The 6,506-nt window shown below is 44.7% G+C and overlaps 1 protein-coding gene across 1 annotated transcript in view; it reads left to right on the forward strand.

The window, feature by feature from the left end:
- Positions 1–6,506, forward strand: part of Rab27a (RAB27A, member RAS oncogene family) — an 81,035-nt gene that overhangs the window by 47,517 nt on the left and 27,012 nt on the right. The gene's annotated exons all lie outside the window — the stretch shown is intronic.

Consider the following 6,506-nt stretch of genomic DNA (forward strand, 5'->3'; position numbering starts at 1 on the left):
TCCCGTGGTGTTCAGTGGCCAGTGGACTTCGCATCCTGAGGAAAGTACATGGGTGAAATAGGGACAGAATTCAGCTGGACAACGCTCCAGTAGCAGAGAGACTGTCAGCACCGGAGCGGCGGACAGCGACCTATCTGCTGCCGCTCCCAGAGACGCCTGTGGCCAGAGCCGTGCTGTGACTCGCCAGGTGTGGCGGGGACCCCGAGATCCAGGGGCCCAGAGCGACCCCGAGATACCCGCGCACACCACGCCTGAGGCCCATAGAGACACGGAGAAGCCCGCGGGACCAGACCTGCCTTCCTGGAGACGCACGGCGGGGGAGCCTGCGGATCCGCCATGCCATTCCGGGAGTGCGCCCAGAGAGCGCGCGCGCACCATACCTAGGTTCAATTCCGTGCACCCATCTAGGTGGCTCACAACCATTTCTAACTCTGGTTCCAAGAATTTGATGGCCCTCTTCTGACCTCTGCAGGCATCATGCATGCACGTAGTGTGCATACCTACAGGTAGGCAAACAATCATACACAAAACAAAAATAAATCTTAAAAAAAGAATTTAGAAAACGTTTCAGTGCTTGACCACTTATCACAGCAGAAGCAGTGTGCTAAAGGCTTTCTGGGAATTATTTCAGTTCATGAGCTCCCCAAGGTTAGTAATGTTGAGATAGCTAGTGTTTTTTCTCAACTTGACACAATCTGGAATCACCTGGGAGTCTCAGTGAGGCCTAGATCAGGGTGGCCGTGAGCATGCCTGTGGGGCTTGTCTTCACTGCCTTCATCGAAAAACCCAGCCTGAAAATGGGTGGCAGCGTCCCAAGCTATGTGAGTGGAGAAAGCTTCTGGGTACCTGCTCATGTGTGCGGTTATTTCTTTATGCTCCTGACTCTGGTGTGACACGACAGCTCCTTTGGGCTCCTACTGCTGTCACTTCCCAGCAGTAGGCTATAACCTGGACTCTTGAGCTAAAACAAACCCTTTCCAACCTTCAGTTGCTTGTTGTCAGAGTATTTTGTCAAAACAATGGAGCAAAACTGGGACAGTTGTTATCTCCATTTTATAGCTGAAAGAATAGGCTGGTTCACAGAACTGGGCTAGGCTCTGCCAAGCAGAAGAGGCAGAATTTGAACCCAAATCTACACACCATCCCATAGAGAAGACATACTTTCTACATTATGAATCTGGTACACACATTGCAATCTTTTATCCCAGCACTCAGAAGGCAGAGGCAGGTGGATCTCTGTTATTTTGAGGCCAGTGTAGCATACATAGTGAGTTCCAGGTCAGCCAAGACTAAGATCCTGTCTCATATAAAATATTCATGTTTAGTGTTGTCTGTGACACGCGGCAGCTCTTCACTAATGCTATTTCTTCCTTTTCTGTTTTTGGTGTTTTTTTTTTTTTAATGCGTGTATGAGTGTTTTGCCTGCATATATGTAAGTGCACCCATCTCATGCAAACCACCAATGCCAGAAGAGGATGTCAGATCGCTGGAGTTAGGTGCCATGTGGGTGCTGAGAATTGAACCTGGGTCCTTTGGAAGAGCAGCCAGTGCTCCGTCTCTCCAGCCCCTTGTTTACTTTTGTGAGACAGTCCTGCTACTCTGTAGCCCAGGCTGACCTTCACCTCACAGCAATCTTCCTGCCTCAGCCTGCTGAGTGTTGGGATTATTAGGCTCAGTTCCACTTTTCCTCTTAACTGAAACCTCTTTCCTCTTTTACTCCCAGAAAAATAATTAAAATATATTTAGAGTTTTTGTTTGATTCTTTATTTTGTGGGGTGTTGTTTGGGTTCTAGGGATTAAACCTGGGGCCTCATAAATACTAGGCAAGCACTGTACCTCTGGACCATATCCCCAGCCATCTTTTTATTTTGAGGCAGGATCTCACTAAGCTGCCCAGGCTGGCTTTGGTGTTGTGTTGTGTTGTCATTGTTATGTGTGTGTGTGTGTGTGTGTGTGTGTGTGTTTAACTCAGAATAGCTGGGATTACAGGCTCACCCCACCAGCCTGGGTCTTTTTTTTTTGTTAAATAAGATCATTGACTTTCTCTGGGCAGTTATCACAAGTGCTTCTGTTGAGGAAGTGGGTGTTCTTTGCTTTCTCTTGTTAGTCTGATGAGAATGTGGGTGGAGAGTACTTTGGAAAAATATTTGTGTAAGGAGGAGAGTTGGAAGTGAGCTGAATGGGCTGGTCTGGCTGGTCCACATCAGTCACCCTGAGCTTTTAGATACCACTAGAGGTATTTAACACTACTTCCTCAAGGAGGAAGGTGACCTTAGGTTCTTATACTCTTAGGAGATCCTGAGTTGATTTAATTACCTGCATTTGTTAGTGTAGAGGAAGCTCAGTGTGCTTTCTTACAGTTCTGTGCTAGTCACAAGGATGGAGGATGCCAGGTCAGAGATGCTGTGAATGGTTACTAAGGACACTAGAGGTAAATAGACTAAAGCAGCCCAAGATAATTTGGCTCTGGATCTGCACCAGTCCAATTGCTAACATTCAGGGAATTTAATCTGTTAGGTAGTCTTGTAGCATCTTGTGTTTGTACATATATGTTCGTGTGTGTATGTGTGTGTGTAATAGCCAGAGGTTGACTTCGTGTCTTCCTCAACCATTGCCACCTTATTTTTTTCAAAGATTTTTTTTAATGTGTGTGTCGTGTGTGTGTGTGTACGCACACACATGTGCCTGTGGAGGCCAGAAGAGGGTGCTGGATCACTTGGGGTTGGAGTGTAACTGTGAGCCACCTGACATGCTGCTAATTGAGCTCAGAGCTCTGGAAGATCATCAAGTGCTCTTAACTACTGAGCCATCTTTCCTGTTCTCCACACTATTATTATTATTATTATTATTATTATTATTATTATTATTATTATTTGGTGTTTTTGAGACTGGGTCTCCCCTGTAGCCCCAGCTGCCCTGGAACTTACTATGTAGAGCAGGCTGGCCTTCAACTCACAGAGATCTGCCTGCCTCTGCCTCCTGAGTGCTGGGATTAAAGGCGTGCGCCACCATGCCCAGCTTATAGTGGTGAATTCAGAAAAGTACAACAGTGGTTAATATTGATGGCAGTACCTAGACCTGCAAGTTTTGGTGTGTGGCTTGTTAGTGTCTCCTTTATGCTTCTTTGGTTATTGTTGCTTTCAAGAAGAGAAAAGGAAAGTCAAAAGATCATTTGTAGCCCTGCTAATATGATTCTTCACTCACAAAACTAAACATATTAAATTGTGTTTAGTTTTTTGTTTATTTATTTATTTATTTATTTATTTGTCTTTTTGAAGCAGGGTCTCTCTGTAGCCCCAGCTGTCCTGGAACTTACTATGTAGACCAAGGTGGCCTTGAACTCACAGAGATCTGCCTGCCTCTGCCTCCTGAGTGCTGGGATTAAAGGCCTGTGCCACCACACCCGGCTGTGTTTAGTTTTTTAAAAAAATATTTATTTTTACTTTTAATTTTGTATATGCATGTTTATCTGTGTGTGGGTTTGTGCCCGTGAGGTCAGGAGCCCTCAGAGACCAGAAGAGAGCATTGGATGCCCTGGGAGCTGGAGTTACAGATGGTTGTGAGCTACTCAACATGAACCAAACTCTGGTCCTCTGCAAAAGCAGCAAGTGCTCTTAACCACTGAGCCATCTCTCCAGTTCCTAGTTGCTTTTTTTTTTTTTAATTTTTAAATTTATTTTGTTTTATTTTATTTTATTTTATTTTATTTTATTTATTTATTTTTGTCTTTTTTTGAGACAGGGTCTCCCTGTAGCCCCAGCTGTCCTGGAACTCGCTATTTAGACCAGGCTGGCCTTGAACTCACAGGGATCCACCTGCCTCTGCCTCCCGAGGGCTGGGACTAAAGGTGTGCCCGACCACGCCCGTCTCTGTTTGTTTTGTTTTTAATAAAGCATAGTTACAGGACTGACTGGCTTTCTCCAAATTAACAAATGTACAGAGTAAATGAAACAGCTACAGTGTCTTCCTTCATCACTCCCACTGCAGAATTAGAGCTCCTTCTGCTTCAGTTCGATGACTACTCCCCCCCCCTCCCCCGCATTCCAGTTGTCTGGAACTGCTTTCAAGTCCAAGCTCTTGTTTCTGAAAGCCACGGCACTTGACTTTGAAAGGACATTAGGACATTTCTTTTCATGTAGTCATCTTGTGGAAAGGTCATTAACACTAGTGACCTGCACCTGTGTGCAGAGGCTGTTAAGATAGACAGCTGTTCCCTCTGTGTGATGTGTCACCCTGTATAGCATACACACAAAGCTTCAAATGTTTGTAGAGGCACTGCCCTTATCGACCTGACAGTCGTATCTGACATGTGAGGTCACAGGTCTGTACCAAGACAGTCTGAGGACGTGTGTCACAGTTGGCTCAGGAGTCTTGGGTTTTCAGAGTCAGGTGAGTTACCAAGTTGAAGATTTAGGTGGGGGTAGACGAGGCATCCTTGAACATTAATAAATGTCCTTGTCTGAGGATTTATTAACTTTATGAATCTACACCAATAATCCTTTAGGAAGTGAGTGTTATGGCCAAGTTTCTGAGTTGAAAAGACAGGGGAAGTCAGCAGCGTGGAACAGCATCGATTGTGACTGGGTGGATGAGTATATATGTGTGTTTGAATGAGCAGATCCAATTATTAGTGGGAGCAAGACAGTCACTTTTCTGATTTTCAGGAGTATTTCTTGGCCTTTGAAAGGGAGCATGAGAATATATGGGCCTTTCCTGGAAGTGACTTTGTTTCTAATTGGATTGGCATTTGGTTTGGCATCTTTTTTGACAGTAAAAAATAATGAAAACCATAGTAAAGGAGTAAAACTAACCATGGTCAGGTATTGCTGGTGAAATGATCTTAGTTTCAATTTTTTGAAATTTTTAAATAGTTTATTATTTTTATTTTTATGTGTATGAGTATATTGCCTGCATTTATGTAAGTGCACCCTTGTCGTGCAATGCCTGTCTGTGGAGGTCAGAAGAGGGTTGGATCCCCTCGAACTGGAGTTATGAACCTGGGTCCTCTGCAAGAGCAGCCTGTGCTCTTAACCACTGAGCCATCTCTCCAGCCCCATGAAATCTTCCTAAAGGTCAGTTTCAATAGATATTGAAGAACTGAATTTTCAGCACTTCTCATTAGAAAGCCCAGGTGTTGGTGTAGGTAAGGGAGCCCCTGACTGTGGGATTATGATGTCTGCTCCAATATGGAATCCAGTTCCTAAGTGAGGGTGCCATCCAGGGGAGTCTGATTAATAAATAGGAAACAGTGCTAGGTGTGGTGGTGCACACCTTTAGTGCAAGCACTCTGGAGCAGAAGGGTGGATCTGTGAGTTCAAGGCCAGCCTTGTTTCCATAGTGAATCTAGGCCAGCATGGCTACAGGGAGACCCTATCTCAAAAAGATAATAAATAAGTAAATAAATAAATAAATAAATAAATAAATAAATGATAAAGTATATGAAGAAGCGACAAGACACTTTTGACTTGTGAATTATCAATGACTTTTTTCTTTGTGTCTCTTCTGTGTGCATTCATGCATGTCTGTGCGTGTGCACATGCATGTATGTGTATAGAGACCAGAAGTTGATGTCAGGTGTCTCTCAATTGCTCGCTCCCTTGTCTTTTGAGACAGGGTCTCTCAGAACCCCATGCTTACCAGCTGGCTAGGCTGGCTGACCAGGGTACTCCAGGGATCTGCTCCCTGCATTCCCAGTTACAGACCTTCACTGGCTTTCTTCATGGGTATTGGGATCTGAACTCATGTTTTCAGGCTTCTAGAAGCGAGCGCTTTACTGACTGAGCTATCACCCCAACCCCCTGAATCAGGGTGGCTTTGAAGGAACTGTAATAACATGAAAGTGAATATGACGCATGAAATTTCTTAAGTGTCCAGGTGAGCCGGGCGTGGTGGCGCACGCCTTTAATCCCAGCACTGGGAAGACAGAGGCAGGTGGATCTCTGTGAGTTCCAGGCCAGCCTGGTCTACATAGTGAGCTCCAGGCCAGCTAGGGTACAGGGAGACATTGTCTCAAAAAGATCAAAACAAAACAAACAAAAAAATCGAAACACTATCCCGGTGAAAAGAGTGGGAGAAGCCAGGGATCCAACACCGGACAAAGAACTACACTCACTGGCAGTCTGGGAACTACCACTTATACCTTGTAACCATGTGTCTTTTTTGTTTCTTTGAGAAGGGTCTCACTGTGCAGCCTAGGCTGGTCCCAAACTCAGGATCCTCCTGCACCACCCTTCCAAGTGCTGGGATTGCAGGTGTGCACTGCCATGCTTAGCTCTCTTCCTTTCCTTTCTTTACTTTTTATATTATTATTATTTTTTAGGCAGGGTCTTACTATGTAGCCCTGGCTAACCTGGAACTCACAGAGATCTGCCTGCCTCTGTCTCCTGAGTGCTTGAATTAGATGTGTGTGTGTGTCATCAAGCCCATCCCCTTCCCTCCCTTTCTTTCTTTCTTTCTTTCTTTCTTTCTTTCTTTCTTTCTTTCTTTCTTTCTTTCTTTCTTTCTTT

This window comes from Nannospalax galili, unplaced genomic scaffold (genome assembly GCF_000622305.1).
Source record: "Nannospalax galili isolate Female #2095 unplaced genomic scaffold, S.galili_v1.0 scaffold611, whole genome shotgun sequence".
NCBI classification, from domain to species: Eukaryota; Metazoa; Chordata; class Mammalia; order Rodentia; family Spalacidae; genus Nannospalax; species Nannospalax galili.